Raw genomic sequence first — 10,226 nt, 5'->3', positions numbered from 1 at the left:
AGTAACTCTTTGTTTATATTACACGACCTCAGCTGCAAACTCTCCAGCAAAGGGAATTTTCATTTGTAAGAGGTTCAGGAAAAGATTGTCATTTGCCCGGACTGGGTCACATGCCCTTCCTGGAACCAGTTCCCAAGGTAGAGAAAGGAAATGTTCTGACTGCCCAGGTCTAAGTCGGCACACGGCCCATTAGCATTGGGAGTAGGCCAGCCCCACTTTTACCAGTTGGACTGAGAATCCCACTTCCCAGAGGAATCCTGCGTACTTTTTCCATCATAAGGACTGAAGGATAAATACTACCGAGAAGAAAATGCACCTTCCAAAGGGCAGTGAGAAGGAAGTACTTATTCCTTCCTCACATAATGAAAATCATGCTAATGGCTTAACTTGGTTATCTCCATTATAGCTACAATTTAACATTTGCATAAAATTGCTTTAAACAAACTTATGACCTTCATCTCCTTCACATCCATTTCCCTCTTCCCTCTCCTGTATGAGAACACATTCCCTTGCTCCCCGGGGTACCCCGCTGCTCTCACGATGGCAACCCACATCCTCTCACCAAAGTCCTCTCACCTCCCCTGGTGAGTGCCCTGTTTTCCGGATCTAATCTTCTTCCTAAGAACTAGACGACTGCCATCAACTAGTTGAGCCGGTCACCAACCTGTTCTTGGCCCCTTCTTACTGTAAAATTAGGGGACTGTGTAAGTAGCCTCTAATGTACCTTATATAAACAATTTCCTCAGACTTTTCACTGAGGCGAACCCAATAAAAGCAAACCCTAAGCCATGTGCACATCTCATTGCCATGGTCGGATGAGAGGGAGAGACTCTTGTTCCCCGTCATAAATCCACAGAGGAGCAGACGTACAGTCTCTTCCTCACTCTGGAGAGAGGCGATGCCAACACTCCCAACCTCTTTCTCCCTTTGCTTGTTCACCCCCTCAGCGGGGAGAGGTGCTAATCTGTTTGGTGGGAGCCTGGCTTCCACTAGAGCCTGTGCTCACCTGTGGCCCGGCATCTAGTTCCCTTTGACAGATCTGTGCTAAGGCAGTGAGTTCCCTCTCCTACTCTGGTGCCAGCCATTCTGCTTCATGTCTCTGAGTACTAGCCCGTGTTGGGAGAACCTACTCCAGTCGGTAGGGATGCTTGCCGTTCTCTCTGCATTCCAGTTCCTCCTGCCCTCCAGAAGCCGTCTCTGAACTTCAAGTAAGTGGGACTGGAAGGCTGCACAGCAGACTGGGCTCTCTTTGTAAATACAGAGGTTTTTCTTTGGGTTGGGTGAGAGGAAACCCGATCTGGGCCTCAGGTTTAAGCCACATTTTCCAATCTCGACTTCCCAGGGCCGAGAATTTTATTCGCAACTTCTTTGCCTAAAATGATGATCCTTTGGACCCCCGTTTGGCTAGTGATTCCTCTCTTATGGGTGAGAACCTGACAGAGAGGAGAGGTAATTTTTGGCTCTGGTCTACCTCTGACAGCCATCTCCAAACTACTTGCACATTAGTCCTCATCATTGCATTTTCCGCCTGCCTTGTGGTACTGCCAGGCAGGGATTATTCATTTTAATTTACAGCCAAGAAAATAGAGATTTAGAAAGTTAAGAGACTCAACCACAGCCTAGTGAGTTCGTGGCAGAGGGGGACTAAACTGAAGTGATCGGACACTGGAACAGAATCTCAAAGTCAGGGGCACACTAACGTTCCACGAGAAGAGTAACTCGGTCAGCGGTGACTACCTATCCCTTGTACAACTCTGGCAAGGAACTGTTATAAAACCTTAAGAGGTCGAATCCTTATGTACTACAGAGGATGTAGGCAAAAAGAAAATCGTTCAGATAACAAAGTATCATAATGTCAGGTGCATGATTTAATTTCTAAGCTACTGTGACACTGTGACCAGGCAGATCACAAAAATAACACATTGCAGATGTTTTATCCGTGCAGATCTGAGTGAACGTTATGGAACTCTACGCCCTGGTGAATACGCTAAGTGTGCTGCTTCTGTTGTTTTTAAGGACATTATTGGATAGGATATTGGATATCACTAGAGATAATGCAAGCCTGAAAGCCTGTCAAATTGAGGCAGCATATGCACCTGCATCCAGCCGTCCACCACCACAGCCGTTCTGGCAGCTGTCAGTGTTCCCACCCTCCCCCACATAACTGGGAGTATCAAGCCACATGCAAACTGTGTCTGCTTGTGGACAGAGAGGACACAAGGTGACAGCCAGTAAACAGGAAAGCCTTGGCAATCTCGCCGGTCCGAATACTAAACCAAAGTAATGAGATCTCTTTGGAAATGGTACCCCGAACATATTTGGTGTAGAGGTGGAATCCTTCAAGAGGAAAATTTTCCCACAATCTCATTGTCTCAAATTAATATCGAAGTATGTCTCTGCATGTTGAGCAACACCAGCGGAAAAAAGAACTAACTGATGACCCGTTCTCTAGTATTCCTTGTCTCATACTAGGAAGTGGTATGAGGTTAATAAACTATTTTCACTTAACATCCCTTGGTTTTATAGGTAGTTTTTCTATTTCGCTTTGTGTGTGGGTACATGCACACGTGTGTGTGTGTGTGTGCACGTCTGTGCGTGAGAGGAGGAAACACAACAATCTTGAATATTTTGTGTGACATTGGATCGCTTTGTGCTGTGTTTATACTAAAAGAAGGGGCAGTAAAAATACAGTCAATTCCATAGTCCATGTTTGCAACCAAGATATAGAAGAAATAGAATTCTGGAATTCTTGGAGAATGATGGCCAAATGTAATCACATGCCTAGTCCATAGTAGATGCTCACCATGTCTTTGCCGAAAGAGTGAACTTCATTTAACTGGGTTCATCACAGAATGTATTGACTGAATACATGTTAAATGACTATTGTCATTTCCAGAGTTGGAATGACTACTGATTTCCAGAATCACCACCACTCGGGAGTAGCGACAGACTTGTGCTTGTACGTGAACATAGCTGGGAGATAAGAATAAAAGAAGCTAAATACTTTTTGTTTATTTTTATTCACCTAGACACTGTTTTGTAAAAGTATCAGAGAATATCAAATTGTATAAGCATAGATGCAAATAGTTAAGCCCACCTCTTCCTCTAAGTAGCTTTTCCTCTCGTATCTGGAGGGAAAGCCTTTGAGTCGCAGCTGTTCCTACACCCACTTCTCTCAAGAGAATGTTTCAGCCCCCGCCAGGGAAAGTCTCACCGCAGACAAGCTATTCAGAAGATGAAGAGGCTAAAACACAAATGCACAGGAGAGTGTTTACCTATGAGAATGTGTTAAACAAGCATTTCGAATCCCTGCAGCTAGCTGTTCCTTGGTTCCACTGGTCTGCCTGATTCTTGCATCAAGGGAAGTTAAAAACTTCAGAAAAGACTGAACACGAATTCCTCAACATATGGGGGACCTCTTAACATTCTCCTTCCTACAGGTGAACAGGAGAATTGGCACTTAATTTATTGCCCTTATGATTAGATCTAATGACATACATAATATATATCAAGATTCAGTGGGAAAGGGGATGATGTCAGCAAAAATGGCAGATTAAGGACCTCCAAAAAGTCTTTTCTCCATAAAAGCAATAAGAAAACTCACCAAAATTGTCAGAATCAATATTTTCAGAATGCTAGAAATTAACCAAAGGCTTCCAGCAACCTGGGTAGTATTTTTTTTTTAAGAAAAACATCTGAATCTTGAAAAGGACTGTGTGATTTGTGGCATTTTAACTTACCCTATTCCCATACCTCCTCTCTGACGCCACAGTAGCCTTGAAAATGGACAGCTCAAAATCACAGTGAAACCCAGCAGCCTTGAAGCCACTGGAAGGTAGAAAATGGCACTCCTATGAAAGTTCACTCCAAGAGAATTGTCATTATTTGACCTGTTAGTTCCTGGAAGACCCTACTTGTAAAGATGTCTTTATTTAACCTGACTCAGAGCTCATTCAGTGCAAAAAAAATCTATTCCCCAGGCACATTATCAGAAGCCATTATATGCAATTGTTTAACTTTGAAGCAGCCTAAAGAGGTAAATAACAGTTGGGGGAAATAATAGGCTAATCAAAAATTTAAAAGGAAAACTCTGGGGAATGAGAATTCCACAGAGGCTTTGAAAAGCTCTGAGATGCTCCTGGGGATTGAGAAAGTCACAAACGCAGGTAGGTCTGTGCACCTTCCCAGAACTGTGCATATGATTAAGAAAGACCTGAAAGGCCCTAAACTCTCACCTCTGGCTGACCTTGAGGTTCTGTGCAAGCAGGAAGTGAAGGCTAAGGCAAAATTGTAAATTATTTGGCCAAGCATTGAAGTAGTGCCCCAACACACAGAGAAAGCCCCTCAGTGAAGACTGAGAGATTTAGCAGTTCAGAAATTTAAGGAAACCTCTGTCCAATCATTAGTGGACCACTATGCTAACCAAGTAAAAACTTCGGTGGCCACACCTGACATAGAGTACGGACTTCACAGAATTGATGCAGAAAAGTCATTAAACAGAAACAACAACACACAACAGCAAACCCTGGGAAGGAGGACGAATTTGATTTCCAGAATTGCCACATTATGTTATTTTGAACATCCAGTTATCTACAAAGAAATCATGAGGCATGCAAACAAACAATAAACGTATGACCCATTCAGGAGGAGGAGAAAAGCAACCAATAGGAAACTATCCCTAAGGAAGTCCAGACACTGGATTTACTATACATGTACTTTAAATTAGCCATTTTATTTTATTTTTATTTTCTTAATGTTTATTTATTTTTGAGAGGGAGAGAGACAGAGTGCAAGTATGAGAGGGGCAGAGAGAGAGGGAGACACAGAATCTGAAGCAGGCTCCAGGATCTGAGCTGTCAGCACAGAGCCTGATGCAGGGCTCGAACTCACGAACTGCGAGATCATGACCTGAGCTGAAGTCAGATGCTTAACAAACTGAGCCACCCAGGTGCCCCTAAATTAGCTATTTTAAATATGTGCAAAGAGCTTTTAAAAGAAAACCATGTCTAAGGACTAAAAAAATTCTAAAAAGAACCCAAAAGATATTCTGGAATTGAAAAATATCTAAACTTAATGAAAAGTTCACTAAAGGGGTTTCAACAGGATATTTGAGCAGTCAGAAGAACCTAACAACAGGGCCCCAAAATACACGAAACAGAATTTCTAAGAAGTAAAGGAATAATTAGCAAATTCAACAATAATTGAAGTTGGAACTTCAATACCTCATTTGCAGTAATGGACAGAACTAGAAAGAAAGTCAACAAAGACACAGAATACTTGACCAATACTATAAACCATGTAGCCCTTACAGATATCTATAGAACTCTGCATGTAACAGCAGTGGAATACACATTCTTCTCAAGTACACATGGAACATTCCCCAGGATAGAATGTATGTTACATCATGAAAGAAGTCTCAATAAATTTAAAAGGATTGAAATAATACAAAGTATTTGTCCAGTAATAGAAGGACATTTGGGAATTCAAAAATATGTGGAAAGTAAGCAACACTCCTTTAAAAAAAAAAAGAGTCAAAGAAGAAATCACAAAGGAAATCAGAAAATACTTTGAAAAGAAAATGTTATACTTAGGTATGGTGTGATACATACAACACATTAAAAATACTTATGAAAAAAACTAAAGACACAACAAACCAAACTTAAGGAATACAACACAAACAGTGCTTGAGGGAAATTTATAGCTGTTGTATTAGTCAGGATTCTCCAGAGAAACAAAATCAACAGTATATATATATAAGAGAAGATTTATTATAGGAATTGGTTTATAAGATTAGGGAGGCTGCGAAGTCCCCACATCTGCCATCCGCAAGCTAGAGAACCAGAAAAGTTGGTTGTGTGATTCAGATTGAGTCTGAAGGCCTAAGAAATAGCCCAGCTGATGTCCAAAGGCAGAAGACAGATACCTCAACTCAAGCAGAGAGAGTGAATTTGCCTTTACTCCACCTTTTTGTTCCATTCACATCCTCAAGGAATTGGATGACACCCGTCTACGTTGGTAAAGGCAGTATTTTTTAATGCACTCTAATGATTCAAATATTAATCTTCTGGAGACACCTTCCCAGAAACATCCAGAAGAAATGTTTTCCCAGCTATCTGAGCACGCTTTAGTCTAAACTGACATATAAAATTATCCACCATGCTTATAATAAATGCCTATATTAAAAAAGAATAAAAAAAAGACTTCAAACCAATAACCTAACCTTCTACCTTAAGAAACTAGAAAAGAGAGTAATAAACCATACCAAATATAAGCAAAAGGGACAAAACAATGATTACTGTAGAAATAAAACTGAGAATAAGAAATAAAGAATAGTCAACTTAATTAAACATTTAACTAGAATGACCAAAATGAAGATATGGCACTCAAACTACTAAAATCAGCAATTAAAGGGAGAACATTACTGCTGACACAGAAATGAATCTTTGTGACCATAGATTAGACAATCATTTCCTAGACAATACCCAAAACCTAAACAATCAAAGAAAATACCAGATAATTAGACTTTGTCACAGTCAAAAACTCTTGTGCTTTAAAGGAAAGAATCACACGAAAAGACAACTCACAGAACAGGAGAAAATATTTGCATATCATGTATTTATCCAGAATAAATAAAGCATACTTATAATTCAACAACAAGAAGACAAACAATCCAATTTAAAAATGGACAAAGAACTGGAATAGACATTTCTCCGAAAATACACAAATGGTCAACAAGGACACAAAAAGATGTTGAACATCACTAGGTATTAGGAAAATGCAAACCAAAGCACAATGAAACATCATCACTTCATACTCACTAGGAGGACTATAATCAAAACAAGCAAACGAAAAACAATAAAAAGTACTGGTGAGAATGGAGAGAAATTGGAAACTTTCTACATTGCTTCTGTAAATATAAAATGGTATACCTGCCTTGGAAAATATTTTTATAGACTCTCAAAAAGTTAAATATAAGCTTACTATATGACTCAGCATTTCCATTCCTAGATATATACCCAAGAAACTTGAAAACATATGTTCTACAAAACACCGTACACAAATATTCATAACATCATTATTCCCAATAGCCAAAAAGTGGAAACAAACCAAACATCCATCAATTGATGAATGGATAAACAGAATTTGGTATGTAAAAACAATGGAATATTATCTAGCCATATAAAAATGAAGTGCTATTACATGAAAAGCATGGGTAAACCTTGAAAAAAAAACCCCATCATATTTAGTGAAGTAAATCAGGCACAAAAGGTCTGTGACTTATAATATGAATGGCCTATAAATGCAATTAGATGATTCCATTTATGTAATAGTGTCCAGAATAGACAAACACACAGAAACAGAAACATTAGGGGCGCCTGGGTGGCGCAGTCGGTTAAGCGTCCGACTGCAGCCAGGTCACGATCTCGCAGTCCGTGAGTTCGAGCCCCGCGTCAGGCTCTGGGCTGATGGCTCAGAGCCTGGAGCCTGTTTCCGATTCTGTGTCTCCCTCTCTCTCTGTCCCTCCCCCGTTCATGCTCTGTCTCTCTCTGTCCCAAAAATAAATAAAACGTTGAAAAAAAGAACTATAAAAAAAAAAAAAAAAGAGAAACAGAAACATTAGTGGTTTCCAAGAGGCATGGACTGACTGCTAATTGGTATAGGAGTTCATTTTGGGATGACATAAATGTCTGGGAAATACATAATGATAATGGTTGTACAACCTGTTAATAGACTAAAAACCAATGAACTGCATATTTGTAAAGGGTGAATTTTGTGATTTGAAAAATGATAATTCTATTAAAAGAAAGATGGCTATATCCATCCAAGCGATATGAAGAAAAATTTCTAATTAAAATTTATATTTTTTGACAAAGTAGTATGATAATATTAAAAGAAATATGAAAAGTCAATGTTTTGATATTTTATAGTTACTTGGAACATTTTCCTCCCTGGATAGAATAATTTTTCCATGACATTGAAAATAAGGACTAAATTTCAAGAACTATGAGATTCAATATCCCTTCATAATTTTAATTTTCCCAATTTAAGCACAGAGTGCATAGCATTACATATTATCCTGCTTACTAAATTGTCTAGGATTAGCATACTTTGTCCAAGAACAGTAGATACAGGGTAGACCAGCAGGCTAGAGATGGAGGGAAGGAGTTGAGTTCAAGTCTGAAGGCAGTCTCCTGGCAGAATTTACACTTCCTCTGGGGAGGTAAGTCTTTTTCTATTAAGATAGTCAACCGATTGGATAAGGCCCACTCACATTACAGCGGATAATCTGTTTTAATCAAAGTCTACTGATTTAAATGCTAAGCTCATCTAAAAAAAAAAAAACCAAAAACAAACAACAACAACAACAAAAACAACAACAACAACACACCTTCATGAAAACATCTAGAATAATGTCTGGCCAAATATCTGGATATTGTATCATAGCCAAACTGACACATAAAATTAGCCATCATGGGCATGATATGGTAACAAGAGTGCTAGACTCCTATCCCGGGACTCTGAATTCCCCTTCAACTATCTCCATGATTCTCAGCAAGGGACTTTGCCTCTGTTAACCTCAATACGTTTATTGTAAAATGTGAGGAGATACTGAAATTTAGTATTCAGAATAAGGAAATAAGGTCCATGGCGGGACAGATAATCTGATCTATTTCACCTTTTCCCTCCATTAAATTATACATCACATGCCAGTCCATACCCTATGGCTAATATTAAGAAATCAGAGGTTTAGTATTGATGTAAAATACCCACTATTTGCTGTGACCTAGGTGGCTGTGGGACGTATTGAGAGAAATCTGCTAATACTCTCAACCTAAATTTTGAAGAATAGTTTGTGTTTATATATGCATGTATGCCTGCATTTATAGATTTTTTGTCTTTTATATAGACAAAGCACAACGGAAAAAATAGAAGAAATATACCGATTCTTTCACATTGTACTCTATGTCAATGGCACCCTCAAGTCTTGTGCAACACAGTGTTACTGCCTCTCTCCAAATCCTTCCCTCTTCACTTAACCCCCAAATAAAATTATACATATATATATACATGTATATATATACGTATATAAATATATATATATATATATATGTAATATGTAAGTATGCCTTCGTTTTGTCTTTCTCTTGCATATCAGGGGTCTCCAACTATAGAGGCTTCATCTAAATCTCTGTGAGTGTCTCCCCTAGACATCATGTTCCTAAATTGCCTCTCTAACCTCATCAAAACCTAACTCACCCACTAATGGCTCATTCTTGCCAGTTCTTGTTACCAAGGATGTAAACAGGCAATCTTATTACCAAGATTCATCTATTTCTAACTGAAAATCACTACGTATCAGCCACTATGCTAGATTACTTCACAGTTGTTAATGGCTGAAAATGCTATTCAGTCAACCTCATCAGAGCCCTTAACACTTCTTTCAAATAATTTTCCTTACACCTCATCAGACCTTTCTTATAGTCTCTAAAATGGTTACTTCTCACATTTCTCACGGTTTAAAATCTGGATACCTCATGCCTACTCCCCTATCTGAAGTCAGTAACCTGAATTTATACTCTATTGAGAAAACAGAGACCATCGGGAGCTTACCTCTCAGACTTCCTGTTACAAACCTCTGCTGATCTACATTGGCAACCCACGTTATTTTCATCTCATTTTAGGCAGAGAGGTATATTTCTTGTTTTTCAAAGCCAACCCCTGTCCCTATTCTTTCCACCTCCTCTGAGAAGTTAGCCCATCACTATTCCTTTCTGTTTCTCATATTTGTTAATATCTTTAATCTCTTCATCAAAATACAACCATGTTTAAGCAACTCTCATCCTTAAAAAAGAAAAAAAAGGAAAAATTAGTTTCCCACTAAGGTAGAAGTCCAAAGACTTGCACTTGTGGCCAAAATAGATAAGACTTACCTTTCCACCTGAAACAACCACAAAACAAACAAAATATAAGAAATAGAGACTCTCAAAACATGGGGCATGAGGTAGTGGTTAGTGGACTCTAAGAGAAGGGAAACAAATAATGCAAGCCCTAAAATCGCTATAGTTTCTCCAGCTATTGCCATGCCAGAACATTCCAAGCTAAGGAGCAGAAAGGGAGAACCCAGGCAGACTCCCTGAATGGAGAGAACAGAGCTGAGAGACTGCAGAGAACAAGGCAGTTAGAATTCACAGAGCAGAGTACCAGAAAGAAGGGAGCTACCCAGG

This window comes from Panthera leo, chromosome F2, assembly GCF_018350215.1.
Source record: "Panthera leo isolate Ple1 chromosome F2, P.leo_Ple1_pat1.1, whole genome shotgun sequence".
Lineage (NCBI taxonomy): Eukaryota > Metazoa > Chordata > Mammalia > Carnivora > Felidae > Panthera > Panthera leo.
Note: the sequence above shows the minus strand (reverse complement) of the source record.